We start from the raw sequence: 14,704 nt of genomic DNA on the forward strand, positions 1-14,704 counted from the left end.
TAAGATGATACATACTTTTTCTTTTACAGTGAATACATTAAGGTGTGGTATTGCCCCATTACACATCATCCAGACATGCATTCATATATTGCATGTTAACAATGAAAATATTGCAAATATTGTAAAGAGACTTTCAATTTCTATTTTTTTGGTCAAAAAGCACTAAAATTTTAGTTGTTTTCGCCCAACGTGGGGCTCAAACCCACGACCCTGAGATTAAGAGTCTCATGCTCTACCGACTGAGCTAGCCAGGCTCCTTTCGATGCCTATAGTTTTCTTCCCTATCCCTGCACTGCCGTTTTCCACAGATAGGATGTATTTTTTTGGTCAAAAAGCATTACAATTTTAGTTGTGTTCGCCCAACGTGGGCTCGAACCCACGACCCTGAGATGAAGAGTATCATGCTCTACCGACTGAGCTAGCCGGGCTCCTTTGGATGCCTATAGTTTTCTTCCCTATCCCTGCACTGCCGTTTTCCACAGATAGGATGCTGTGTAATCATAGGCTCTGGTGGAGTTTGGAAAGAAAATACACATCAGCCAGAGGCAGAAATAGTCTAAGAAAGTATCAAACACAATTACCAGTCAATATCAGAACGCATTGAAGAATATCAGGAAATAGCCGATTAAACCTGTGTGGAAAAAAGTCCTATTTGTGTTTTCTCCACTTTATTTTATAGTAAGATGATACATACTTTTTCTTTTACAGTGAATACATTAAGGTGTGGTATTGCCCCATTACACATCATCCAGACATGCATTCATATATTGCATGTTAACAATGAAAATATTGCAAATATTGTAAAGAGACTTTCAATTTCTATTTTTTTGGTCAAAAAGCACTAAAATTTTAGTTGTTTTCGCCCAACGTGGGGCTCGAACCCACGACCCTGAGATTAAGAGTCTCATGCTCTACCGACTGAGCTAGCCGGGCTTCTTTGGATGCTTATAGTTTTCTTCCCTATCCCTGCACTGCCGTTTTCCACAGATAGGATGTACTCTGGTGGAGTTTTCAAAGAAAATACACATCAGCCAGAGGCAGAAATAGTCTAAGAAAGTATCAAACACAATTACCAGTCAATATCAGAACGCATTGAAGAATATCAGGAAATAGCCGATTAAACCTGTGTGGAAAAAAGTCTTATTTGTGTTTTCTCCACTTTATTTTATAGTAAGATGATGCATACTTTTTCTTTTACAGTGAATACATTAAGGTATGGTATTGCCCCATTACACATCATCCAGACATGCATTCATATATTGCATGTTAACAATGAAAATATTGCAAAGAGACTTTCAATTTCTATTTTTTTGGTCAAAAAGCACTACAATTTTAGTTGTTTTCGCCCAACGTGGGGCTCAAACCCACGACCCTGAGTTTAAGAGTCTCATGCTCTACCGACTGAGCTAGCCAGGCTCCTTTCGATGCCTATAGTTTTCTTCCCTATCCCTGCACTGCCGTTTTCCACAGATAGGATGTATTTTTATGGTCAAAAAGCATTACAATTTTAGTTGTGTTCGCCCAACGTGGGCTCGAACCCACGACCCTGAGATTAAGAGTATCATGCTCTACCGACTGAGCTAGGCGGGCTCCTTTGGATGCCTATAGTTTTCTTCCCTATCCCTGCACTGCCGTTTTCCACAGATAGGATGCTGTGTAATCATAGGCTCTGGTGGAGTTTGGAAAGAAAATACACATCAGCCAGAGGCAGAAATAGTCTAAGAAAGTATCAAACACAATTACCAGTCAATATCAGAACGCATTGAAGAATATCAGGAAATAGCCGATTATACCTGTGTGGAAAAAAGTCCTATTTGTGTTTTCTCCACTTTATTTTATAGTAAGATGATACATACTTTTTCTTTTACAGTGAATACATTAAGGTGTGGTATTGCCCCATTACACATCATCCAGACATGCATTCATATATTGCATGTTAACAATGAAAATATTGCAAATATTGTAAAGAGACTTTCAATTTCTATTTTTTTGGTCAAAAAGCACTAAAATTTTAGTTGTGTTCGTCCAACTTGGGGCTCGAACCCACGACCCTGAGATTAAGAGTCTCATGCTCTACCGACTGAGCTAGCCGGGCTTCTTTGGATGTTTATAGTTTTCTTCCCTATCCCTGCACTGCCGTTTTCCACAGATAGGATGTACTCTGGTGGAGTTTGGAAAGAAAATACACATCAGCCAGAGGCAGAAATAGTCTAAGAAAGTATCAAACACAATTACCAGTTAATATCAGAACGCATTGAAGAATATCAGGAAATAGCCGATTAAACCTGTGTGGAAAAAAGTCTTATTTGTGTTTTCTCCAATTTATTTTATAGTAAGATGATGCATACTTTTTCTTTTACAGTGAATACATTAAGGTATGGTATTGCCCCATTACACATCATCCAGACATGCATTCATATATTGCATGTTAACAATGAAAATATTGCAAAGAGACTTTCAATTTCTATTTTTTTGGTCAAAAAGCACTACAATTTTAGTTGTTTTCGCCCAACGTGGGGCTCAAACCCACGACCCTGAGATTAAGAGTCTCATCCTCTACCGACTGAGCTAGCCAGGCTCCTTTGGCTGCCTATAGTTTTCTTCCCTATCCCTGCACTGCCGCTTTCCACAGATAGGATGCTGTGTAATCATAGGCTCTGGTGGAGTTTGGAAAGAAAATACACATCAGCCAGAGGCAGAAATAGTCTAAGAAAGTATCAAACACAATTACCAGTCAATATCAGAACGCATTGAAGAATATCAGGAAATAGCCGATTAAACATGTGTGGAAAAAAGTCTTATTTGTGTTTTCTCCACTTTATTTTATAGTAAGATGATACATACTTTTTCTTTTACAGTGAATACATTAAGGTGTGGTATTGCCCCATTACACATCATCCAGACATGCATTCATATATTGCATGTTAACAATGAAAATATTGCAAATATTGTAAAGAGACTTTCAATTTCTATTTTTTTGGTCAAAAAGCACTAAAATTTTAGTTGTTTTCGCCCAACGTGGGGCTCGAACCCACGACCCTGAGATTAAGAGTCTCATGCTCTACCGACTGAGCTAGCCGGGCTTCTTTGGATGCTTATAGTTTTCTTCCCTATCCCTGCACTGCCGTTTTCCACAGATAGGATGTACTCTGGTGGAGTTTGGAAAGAAAATACACATCAGCCAGAGGCAGAAATAGTCTAAGAAAGTATCAAACACAATTACCAGTCAATATCAGAACGCATTGAAGAATATCAGGAAATAGCCGATTAAACCTGTGTGAAAAAAAGTCTTATTTGTGTTTTCTCCACTTTATTTTATAGTAAGATGATGCATACTTTTTCTTTTACAGTGAATACATTAAGGTATGGTATTGCCCCATTACACATCATCCAGACATGCATTCATATATTGCATGTTAACAATGAAAATATTGCAAAGAGACTTTCAATTTCTATTTTTTTGGTCAAAAAGCATTACAATTTTAGTTGTTATCGCCCAACGTGGGGCTCAAACCCACGACCCTGAGATTAAGAGTCTCATGCTCTACCGACTGTGCTAGCCGGGCTCCTTTGGATGCCTATAGTTTTCTTCCCTATCCCTGCACTGCCGCTTTCCACAGATAGGATGCTGTGTAATCATAGGCTCTGGTGGAGTTTGGAAAGAAAATACACATCAGCCAGAGGCAGAAATAGTCTAAGAAAGTATCAAACACAATTACCAGTCAATATCAGAACGCATTGAAGAATATCAGGAAATAGCCGATTAAACCTGTGTGGAAAAAAGTCTTATTTGTGTTTTCTCCACTTTATTTTATAGTAAGATGATACATACTTTTTCTTTTACAGTGAATACATTAAGGTGTGGTATTGCCCCATTACACATCATCCAGACATGCATTCATATATTGCATGTTAACAATCAAAATATTGCAAATATTGTAAAGAGACTTTCAATTTCTATTTTTTTGGTCAAAAAGCACTAAAATTTTAGTTGTTTTCGCCCAACGTGGGGCTCAAAGCCACGACCCTGAGATTAAGAGTCTCATGCTCTACCGACTGAGCTAGCCAGGCTCCTTTGGATGCCTCTAGTTTTCTTCCCTATCCCTGCACTGCCGTTTTCCACAGATAGGATGTATTTTTTTGGTCAAAAAGCACTATAATTTTAGTTGTTTTCACCCAATGTGGGGCTCGAACCCACGACCCTGAGATTAAGAGTCTCATGCTCTACCGACTGAGCTAGCCAGGCTCCTTTGGATGCCTATAGTTTTCTTCCCTATCCCTGCACTGCCGTTTTCCACAGATAGGATGTATTTTTTTGGTCAAAAAGCATTACAATTTTAGTTGTGTTCGCCCAACGTGGGCTCGAACCCACGACCCTGAGATTAAGAGTATCATGCTCTACCGACTGAGCTAGCCGGGCTCCTTTGGATGCCTATAGTTTTCTTCCCTATCCCTGCACTGCCGTTTTCCACAGATAGGATGCTGTGTAATCATAGGCTCTGGTGGAGTTTGGAAAGAAAATACACATCAGCCAGAGGCAGAAATAGTCTAAGAAAGTATCAAACACAATTACCAGTCAATATCAGAACGCATTGAAGAATATCAGGAAATAGCCGATTAAACCTGTGTGGAAAAAAGTCCTATTTGTGTTTTCTCCACTTTATTTTATAGTAAGATGATACATACTTTTTCTTTTACAGTGAATACATTAAGGTGTGGTATTGCCCCATTACACATCATCCAGACATGCATTCATATATTGCATGTTAACAATGAAAATATTGCAAATATTGTAAAGAGACTTTCAATTTCTATTTTTTTGGTCAAAAAGCACTAAAATTTTAATTGTTTTCGCCCAACGTGGGGCTCGAACCCACGACCCTGAGATTAAGAGTCTCATGCTCTACCGACTGAGCTAGCCGGGCTTCTTTGGATGCTTATAGTTTTCTTCCCTATCCCTGCACTGCCGTTTTCCACAGATAGGATGTACTCTGGTGGAGTTTGGAAAGAAAATACACATCAGCCAGAGGCAGAAATAGTCTAAGAAAGTATCAAACACAATTACCAGTCAATATCAGAACGCATTGAAGAATATCAGGAAATAGCCGATTAAACCTGTGTGGAAAAAAGTCTTATTTGTGTTTTCTCCACTTTATTTTATAGTAAGATGATGCATACTTTTTCTTTTACAGTGAATACATTAAGGTATGGTATTGCCCCATTACACATCATCCAGACATGCATTCATATATTGCATGTTAACAATGAAAATATTGCAAAGAGACTTTCAATTTCTATTTTTTTGGTCAAAAAGCACTACAATTTTAGTTGTTTTCGCCCAACGTGGGGCTCAAACCCACGACCCTGAGATTAAGAGTCTCATGCTCTACCGACTGAGCTAGCCGGGCTCCTTTGGATGCCTATAGTTTTCTTCCCTATCCCTGCACTGCCGCTTTCCACAGATAGGATGCTGTGTAATCATAGGCTCTGGTGGAGTTTGGAAAGAAAATACACATCAGCCAGAGGCAGAAATAGTCTAAGAAAGTATCAAACACAATTACCAGTCAATATCAGAACGCATTGAAGAATATCAGGAAATAGCCGATTAAACCTGTGTGGAAAAAAGTCTTATTTGTGTTTTCTCCATTTTATTTTATAGTAAGATGATACATACTTTTTCTTTTACAGTGAATACATTAAGGTGTGGTATTGCCCCATTACACATCATCCAGACATGCATTCATATATTGCATGTTAACAATCAAAATATTGCAAATATTGTAAAGAGACTTTCAATTTCTATTTTTTTTGGTCAAAAAGCACTAAAATTTTAGTTTTTTTCGCCCAACGTGGGGCTCAAACCCACGACCCTGAGATTAAGAGTCTCATGCTCTACCGACTGAGCTAGCCAGGCTCCTTTGGATGCCTATAGTTTTCTTCCCTATCCCTGCACTGCCGTTTTCCACAGATAGGATGTATTTTTTTGGTCAAAAAGCACTATAATTTTAGTTGTTTTCACCCAATGTGGGGCTCGAACCCACGACCCTGAGATTAAGAGTATCATGCTCTACCGACTGAGCTAGCCGGGCTCCTTTGGATGCCTATAGTTTTCTTCCCTATCCCTGCACTGCCGTTTTCCACAGATAGGATGCTGTGTAATCATAGGCTCTGGTGGAGTTTGGAAAGAAAATACACATCAGCCAGAGGCAGAAATAGTCTAAGAAAGTATCAAACACAATTACCAGTCAATATCAGAACGCATTGAAGAATATCAGGAAATAGCCGATTAAACCTGTGTGGAAAAAAGTCCTATTTGTGTTTTCTCCACTTTATTTTATAGTAAGATGATACATACTTTTTCTTTTACAGTGAATACATTAAGGTATGGTATTGCCCCATTACACATCATCCAGACATGCATTCATATATTGCATGTTAACAATCAAAATATTGCAAATATTGTAAAGAGACTTTCAATTTCTATTTTTTTGGTCAAAAAGCACTAAAATTTTAGTTGTTTTCGCCCAACGTGGGGCTCAAACCCACGACCCTGAGATTAAGAGTCTCATGCTCTACCGACTGAGCTAGCCAGGCTCCTTTGGATGCCTATAGTTTTCTTCCCTATCCCTGCACTGCCGTTTTCCACAGATAGGATGTATTTTTTTGGTCAAAAAGCACTATAATTTTAGTTGTTTTCGCCCAACGTGGGGCTCGAACCCACGACCCTGAGATTAAGAGTCTCATGCTCTACCGACTGAGCTAGCCAGGCTCCTTTGGATGCCTATAGTTTTCTTCCCTATCCCTGCACTGCCGTTTTCCACAGATAGGATGTATTTTTTTGGTCAAAAAGCACTATAATTTTAGTTGTTTTCACCCAACGTGGGGCTCAAACCCACGACCCTGAGATTAAGAGTCTCATGCTCTACCGACTGAGCTAGCCAGGCTCCTTTGGATGCCTATAGTTTTCTTCCCTATCCCTGCACTGCCGTTTTCCACAGATAGGATGTATTTTTTTGGTCAAAAAGCATTACAATTTTAGTTGTGTTCGCCCAACGTGGGCTCGAACCCACGACCCTGAGATTAAGAGTATCATGCTCTACCGACTGAGCTAGCCGGGCTCCTTTGGATGCCTATAGTTTTCTTCCCTATCCCTGCACTGCCGTTTTCCACAGATAGGATGCTGTGTAATCATAGGCTCTGGTGGAGTTTGGAAAGAAAATACACATCAGCCAGAGGCAGAAATAGTCTAAGAAAGTATCAAACACAATTACCAGTCAATATCAGAACGCATTGAAGAATATCAGGAAATAGCCGATTAAACCTGTGTGGAAAAAGTCCTATTTGTGTTTTCTCCACTTTATTTTATAGTAAGATGATACATACTTTTTCTTTTACAGTGAATACATTAAGGTGTGGTATTGCCCCATTACACATCATCCAGACATGCATTCATATATTGCATGTTAACAATGAAAATATTGCAAAGAGACTTTCAATTTCTATTTTTTTGGTCAAAAAGCACTACAATTTTAGTTGTTTTCGCCCAACGTGGGGCGAAAAAACCCACGACCCTGAGATTAAGAGTCTCATGCTCTACCGACTGAGCTAGCCGGGCTCCTTTGGATGCCTATAGTTTTCTTCCCTATCCCTGCACTGCCGTTTTCCACAGATAGGATGTATTTTTTTGGTCAAAAAGCATTACAATTTTAGTTGTGTTCGCCCAACGTGGGCTCGAACCCACGACCCTGAGATTAAGAGTATCATGCTCTACCGACTGAGCTAGCCGGGCTCCTTTGGATGCCTATAGTTTTCTTCCCTATCCCTGCACTGCCGTTTTCCACAGATAGGATGCTGTGTAATCATAGGCTCTGGTGGAGTTTGGAAAGAAAATACACATCAGCCAGAGGCAGAAATAGTCTAAGAAAGTATCAAACACAATTACCAGTCAATATCAGAACGCATTGAAGAATATCAGGAAATAGCCGATTAAACCTGTGTGGAAAAAAGTCTTATTTGTGTTTTCTCCACTTTATTTTATAGTAAGATGATACATACTTTTTCTTTTACAGTGAATACATTAAGGTGTGGTATTGCCCCATTACACATCATCCAGACATGCATTCATATATTGCATGTTAACAATCAAAATATTGCAAATATTGTAAAGAGACTTTCAATTTCTATTTTTTTGGTCAAAAAGCATTAAAATTTTAGTTGTTTTCGCCCAACGTGGGGCTCGCACCCACGACCCTGAGATTAAGAGTCTCATGCTCTACCGACTGAGCTAGCCGGGCTCCTTTGGATGCCTATAGTTTTCTTCCCTATCCCTGCACTGCCGCTTTCCACAGATAGGATGCTGTGTAATCATAGGCTCTGGTGGAGTTTGGAAAGAAAATACACATCAGCCAGAGGCAGAAATAGTCTAAGAAAGTATCAAACACAATTACCAGTCAATATCAGAACGCATTGAAGAATATCAGGAAATAGCCGATTAAACCTGTGTGGAAAAAAGTCTTATTTGTGTTTTCTCCACTTTATTTTATAGTAAGATGATACATACTTTTTCTTTTATAGTGAATACATTAAGGTGTGGTATTGCCCCATTACACATCATCCAGACATGCATTCATATATTGCATGTTAACAATGAAAATATTGCAAATATTGTAAAGAGACTTTCAATTTCTATTTTTTTGGTCAAAAAGCACTAAAATTTTATTTGTTTTCACCCAACGTGGGGCTCGAACCCACGACCCTGAGATTAAGAGTCTCATGCTCTACCGACTGAGCTAGCCGGGCTTCTTTGGATGCTTATAGTTTTCTTCCCTATCCCTGCACTGCCGTTTTCCACAGATAGGATGTACTCTGGTGGAGTTTGGAAAGAAAATACACATCAGCCAGAGGCAGAAATAGTCTAAGAAAGTATCAAACACAATTACCAGTCAATATCAGAACGCATTGAAGAATATCAGGAAATAGCCGATTAAACCTGTGTGGAAAAAAGTCTTATTTGTGTTTTCTCCACTTTATTTTATAGTAAGATGATGCATACTTTTTCTTTTACAGTGAATACATTAAGGTATGGTATTGCCCCATTACACATCATCCAGACATGCATTCATATATTGCATGTTAACAATGAAAATATTGCAAAGAGACTTTCAATTTCTATTTTTTTGGTCAAAAAGCACTACAATTTTAGTTGTTTTCGCCCAACGTGGGGCTCAAACCCACGACCCTGAGATTAAGAGTCTCATGCTCTACCGACTGAGCTAGCCGGGCTCCTTTGGATGCCTATAGTTTTCTTCCCTATCCCTGCACTGCCGTTTTCCACAGATAGGATGTATTTTTTTGGTCAAAAAGTCCTACAATTTTAGTTGTTTTCGCCCAACGTGGGGCTCGAACCCACGACCCTGAGATTAAGAGTCTCATGATCTACCGACTGAGCTAGCCGGGCTCCTTTGGATACCTATAGTTTTCTTCCCTATCCCTGCACTGCCGTTTTCCACAGATAGGATGCTGTGTAATCATAGGCTCTGGTGGAGTTTGGAAAGAAAATACACATCAGCCAGAGGCAGAAATAGTCTAAGAAAGTATCAAACACAATTACCAGTCAATATCAGAACGCATTGAAGAATATCAGGAAATAGCCGATTAAACCTGTGTGGAAAAAAGTCTTATTTGTGTTTTCTCCACTTTATTTTATAGTAAGATGATACATACTTTTTCTTTTATAGTGAATACATTAAGGTGTGGTATTGCCCCATTACACATCATCCAGACATGCATTCATATATTACATGTTAACAATGAAAATATTGCAAATATTGTAAAGAGACTTTCAATTTCTATTTTTTTGGTCAAAAAGCACTAAAATTTTAGTTGCTTTCACCCAACGTGGGGCTCAAACCCACGACCCTGAGATTAAGAGTCTCATGCTCTACCGACTGAGCTAGCCAGGCTCCTTTGGGTGCCTATAGTTTTCTTCCCTATCCCCGCACTGCCGTTTTCCACAGATAGGATGTATTTTTTTGGTCAAAAAGCATTACAATTTTAGTTGTGTTCGCCCAACGTGGGCTCGAACCCACGACCCTGAGATTAAGAGTATCATGCTCTACCGACTGAGCTAGCCGGGCTCCTTTGGATGCCTATAGTTTTCTTCCCTATCCCTGCACTGCCGTTTTCCACAGATAGGATGCTGTGTAATCATAGGCTCTGGTGGAGTTTGGAAAGAAAATACACATCAGCCAGAGGCAGAAATAGTCTAAGAAAGTATCAAACACAATTACCAGTCAATATCAGAACGCATTGAAGAATATCAGGAAATAGCCGATTAAACCTGTGTGGAAAAAAGTCCTATTTGTGTTTTCTCCACTTTATTTTATAGTAAGATGATACATACTTTTTCTTTTACAGTGAATACATTAAGGTATGGTATTGCCCCATTACACATCACCCAGACATGCATTCATATATTGCATGTTAACAATGAAAATATTGCAAATATTGTAAAGAGACTTTCAATTTCTATTTTTTTGGTCAAAAAGCACTAAAATTTTAGTTGTTTTCACCCAACGTGGGGCTCGAACCCACGACCCTGAGATTAAGAGTCTCATGCTCTACCGACTGAGCTAGCCAGGCTCCTTTGGATGCCTATAGTTTTCTTCCCTATCCCTGCACTGCCGTTTTCCACAGATAGGCTGTATTTTTTTGGTCAAAAAGCATTACAATTTTAGTTGTGTTCGCCCAACGTGGGCTCGAACCCACGACCCTCAGATTAAGAGTATCATGCTCTACCGACTGAGCTAGCCGGGCTCCTTTGGATGCCTATAGTTTTCTTCCCTATCCCTGCACTGCCGTTTTCCACAGATAGGATGCTGTGTAATCATAGGCTCTGGTGGAGTTTGGAAAGAAAATACACATCAGCCAGAGGCAGAAATAGTCTAAGAAAGTATCAAACACAATTACCAGTCAATATCAGAACGCATTGAAGAATATCAGGAAATAGCCGATTAAACCTGTGTGGAAAAAAGTCCTATTTGTGTTTTCTCCACTTTATTTTATAGTAAGATGATACATACTTTTTCTTTTACAGTGAATACATTAAGGTGTGGTATTGCCCCATTACACATCATCCAGACATGCATTCATATATTGCATGTTAACAATGAAAATATTGCAAATATTGTAAAGAGACTTTCAATTTCTATTTTTTTGGTCAAAAAGCACTAAAATTTTATTTGTTTTCACCCAACGTGGGGCTCGAACCCACGACCCTGAGATTAAGAGTCTCATGCTCTACCGACTGAGCTAGCCGGGCTTCTTTGGATGCTTATAGTTTTCTTCCCTATCCCTGCACTGCCGTTTTCCACAGATAGGATGTACTCTGGTGGAGTTTGGAAAGAAAATACACATCAGCCAGAGGCAGAAATAGTCTAAGAAAGTATCAAACACAATTACCAGTCAATATCAGAACGCATTGAAGAATATCAGGAAATAGCCGATTAAACCTGTGTGGAAAAAAGTCTTATTTGTGTTTTCTCCACTTTATTTTATAGTAAGATGATGCATACTTTTTCTTTTACAGTGAATACATTAAGGTATGGTATTGCCCCATTACACATCATCCAGACATGCATTCATATATTGCATGTTAACAATGAAAATATTGCAAAGAGACTTTCAATTTCTATTTTTTTGGTCAAAAAGCACTACAATTTTAGTTGTTTTCGCCCAACGTGGGGCTCAAACCCATGACCCTGAGATTAAGAGTCTCATGCTCTACCGACTGAGCTAGCCGGGCTCCTTTGGATGCCTATAGTTTTCTTCCCTATCCCTGCACTGCCGTTTTCCACAGATAGGATGTATTTTTTTGGTCAAAAAGTCCTACAATTTTAGTTGTTTTCGCCCAACGTGGGGCTCGAACCCACGACCCTGAGATTAAGAGTCTCATGATCTACCGACTGAGCTAGCCGGGCTCCTATGGATACCTATAGTTTTCTTCCCTATCCCTGCACTGCCGTTTTCCACAGATAGGATGCTGTGTAATCATAGGCTCTGGTGGAGTTTGGAAAGAAAATACACATCAGCCAGAGGCAGAAATAGTCTAAGAAAGTATCAAACACAATTACCAGTCAATATCAGAACGCATTGAAGAATATCAGGAAATAGCCGATTAAACCTGTGTGGAAAAAAGTCTTATTTGTGTTTTCTCCACTTTATTTTATAGTAAGATGATACATACTTTTTCTTTTACAGTGAATACATTAAGGTGTGGTATTGCCCCATTACACATCATCCAGACATGCATTCATATATTGCATGTTAACAATCAAAATATTGCAAATATTGTAAAGAGACTTTCAATTTCTATTTTTTTGGTCAAAAAGCATTAAAATTTTAGTTGTTTTCGCCCAACGTGGGGCTCGCACCCACGACCCTGAGATTAAGAGTCTCATGCTCTACCAACTGAGCTAGCCGGGCTCCTTTGGATGCCTATAGTTTTCTTCCCTATCCCTGCACTGCCACTTTCCACAGATAGGATGCTGTGTAATCATAGGCTCTGGTGGAGTTTGGAAAGAAAATACACATCAGCCAGAGGCAGAAATAGTCTAAGAAAGTATCAAACACAATTACCAGTCAATATCAGAACGCATTGAAGAATATCAGGAAATAGCCGATTAAACCTGTGTGGAAAAAAGTCTTATTTGTGTTTTCTCCACTTTATTTTATAGTAAGATGATACATACTTTTTCTTTTATAGTGAATACATTAAGGTGTGGTATTGCCCCATTACACATCATCCAGACATGCATTCATATATTGCATGTTAACAATGAAAATATTGCAAATATTGTAAAGAGACTTTCAATTTCTATTTTTTTGGTCAAAAAGCACTAAAATTTTAGTTGCTTTCACCCAACGTGGGGCTCGAACCCACGACCCTGAGATTAAGAGTCTCATGCTCTACCGACTGAGCTAGCCAGGCTCCTTTGGATGCCTATAGTTTTCTTCCCTATCCCCGCACTGCCGTTTTCCACAGATAGGATGTATTTTTTTGGTCAAAAAGCATTACAATTTTAGTTGTGTTCGCCCAACGTGGGCTCGAACCCACGACCCTGAGATTAAGAGTATCATGCTCTACCGACTGAGCTAGCCGGGCTCCTTTGGATGCCTATAGTTTTCTTCCCTATCCCTGCACTGCCGTTTTCCACAGATAGGATGCTGTGTAATCATAGGCTCTGGTGGAGTTTGGAAAGAAAATACACATCAGCCAGAGGCAGAAATAGTCTAAGAAAGTATCAAACACAATTACCAGTCAATATCAGAACGCATTGAAGAATATCAGGAAATAGCCGATTAAACCTGTGTGGAAAAAAGTCCTATTTGTGTTTTCTCCACTTTATTTTATAGTAAGATGATACATACTTTTTCTTTTACAGTGAATACATTAAGGTGTGGTATTGCCCCATTACACATCATCCAGACATGCATTCATATATTGCATGTTAACAATGAAAATATTGCAAATATTGTAAAGAGACTTTCAATTTCTATTTTTTTGGTCAAAAAGCACTAAAATTTTAGTTGTTTTCGCCCAACGTGGGGCTCGAACCCACGACCCTGAGATTAAGCGTCTCATGCTTGACCGACTGAGCTAGCCGGGCTTCTTTGGATGCTTATAGTTTTCTTCCCTATCCCTGCACTGCCGTTTTCCACAGATAGGATGTACTCTGGTGGAGTTTGGAAAGAAAATACACATCAGCCAGAGGCAGAAATAGTCTAAGAAAGTATCAAACACAATTACCAGTCAATATCAGAACGCATTGAAGAATATCAGGAAATAGCCGATTAAACCTGTGTGGAAAAAAGTCTTATTTGTGTTTTCTCCACTTTATTTTATAGTAAAATGATGCATACTTTTTCTTTTACAGTGAATACATTAAGGTATGGTATTGCCCCATTACACATCATCCAGACATGCATTCATATATTGCATGTTAACAATGAAAATATTGCAAATATTGTAAAGAGACTTTCAATTTCTATTTTTTTGGTCAAAAAGCACTAAAATTTTAGTTGTTTTCACCCAACGTGGGGCTCGAACCCACAACCCTGAGATTAAGAGTCTCATGCTCTACCGACTGAGCTAGCCAGGCTCCTTTGGATGCCTATAGTTTTCTTCCCTATCCCTGCACTGCCGTTTTCCAAAGATAGGATGTATTTTTTTGGTCAAAAAGCATTACAGTTTTAGTTGTGTTCGACCAACGTGGGCTCGAACCCACGACCCTGAGATTAAGAGTATCATGCTCTACCGACTGAGCTAGCCGGGCTCCTTTGGATGCCTATAGTTTTCTTCCCTATCCCTGCACTGCCGTTTTCCACAGATAGGATGCTGTGTAATCATAGGCTCTGGTGGAGTTTGGAAAGAAAATACACATCAGCCAGAGGCAGAAATAGTCTAAGAAAGTATCAAACACAATTACCAGTCAATATCAGAACGCATTGAAGAATATCAGGAAATAGCCGATTAAACCTGTGTGGAAAAAAGTCCTATTTGTGTTTTCTCCACTTTATTTTATAGTAAGATGATACATACTTTTTCTTTTACAGTGAATACATTAAGGTGTGGTATTGCCCCATTACACATCATCCAGACATGCATTCATATATTGCATGTTAACAATGAAAATATTGCAAATAT

At 39.1% G+C, this 14,704-nt stretch overlaps 3 non-coding genes across 3 annotated transcripts; all 3 read right to left on the bottom strand.

Moving 5' to 3' along the window:
- Nucleotides 1-860: 860 nt before the first annotated feature.
- Nucleotides 861-933, bottom strand: TRNAK-CUU (transfer RNA lysine (anticodon CUU)). Its single transcript has one exon. It is a non-coding gene; the product is annotated as a tRNA-Lys (tRNA).
- A 2,077-nt stretch (nt 934-3,010) lies between these two features.
- On the bottom strand, nt 3,011-3,083 carry TRNAK-CUU (transfer RNA lysine (anticodon CUU)). Its single transcript has one exon. It is a non-coding gene; the product is annotated as a tRNA-Lys (tRNA).
- A 1,769-nt stretch (nt 3,084-4,852) lies between these two features.
- TRNAK-CUU (transfer RNA lysine (anticodon CUU)) lies at nt 4,853-4,925 on the bottom strand. Its single transcript has one exon. It is a non-coding gene; the product is annotated as a tRNA-Lys (tRNA).
- Between the last annotated feature and the right edge of the window lie 9,779 nt (nt 4,926-14,704).

This window comes from Ambystoma mexicanum, chromosome 4q, assembly GCF_040938575.1.
Source record: "Ambystoma mexicanum isolate Mex_15411 chromosome 4q, UKY_AmexF1_1, whole genome shotgun sequence".
Classification (NCBI taxonomy): Eukaryota; Metazoa; Chordata; class Amphibia; order Caudata; family Ambystomatidae; genus Ambystoma; species Ambystoma mexicanum.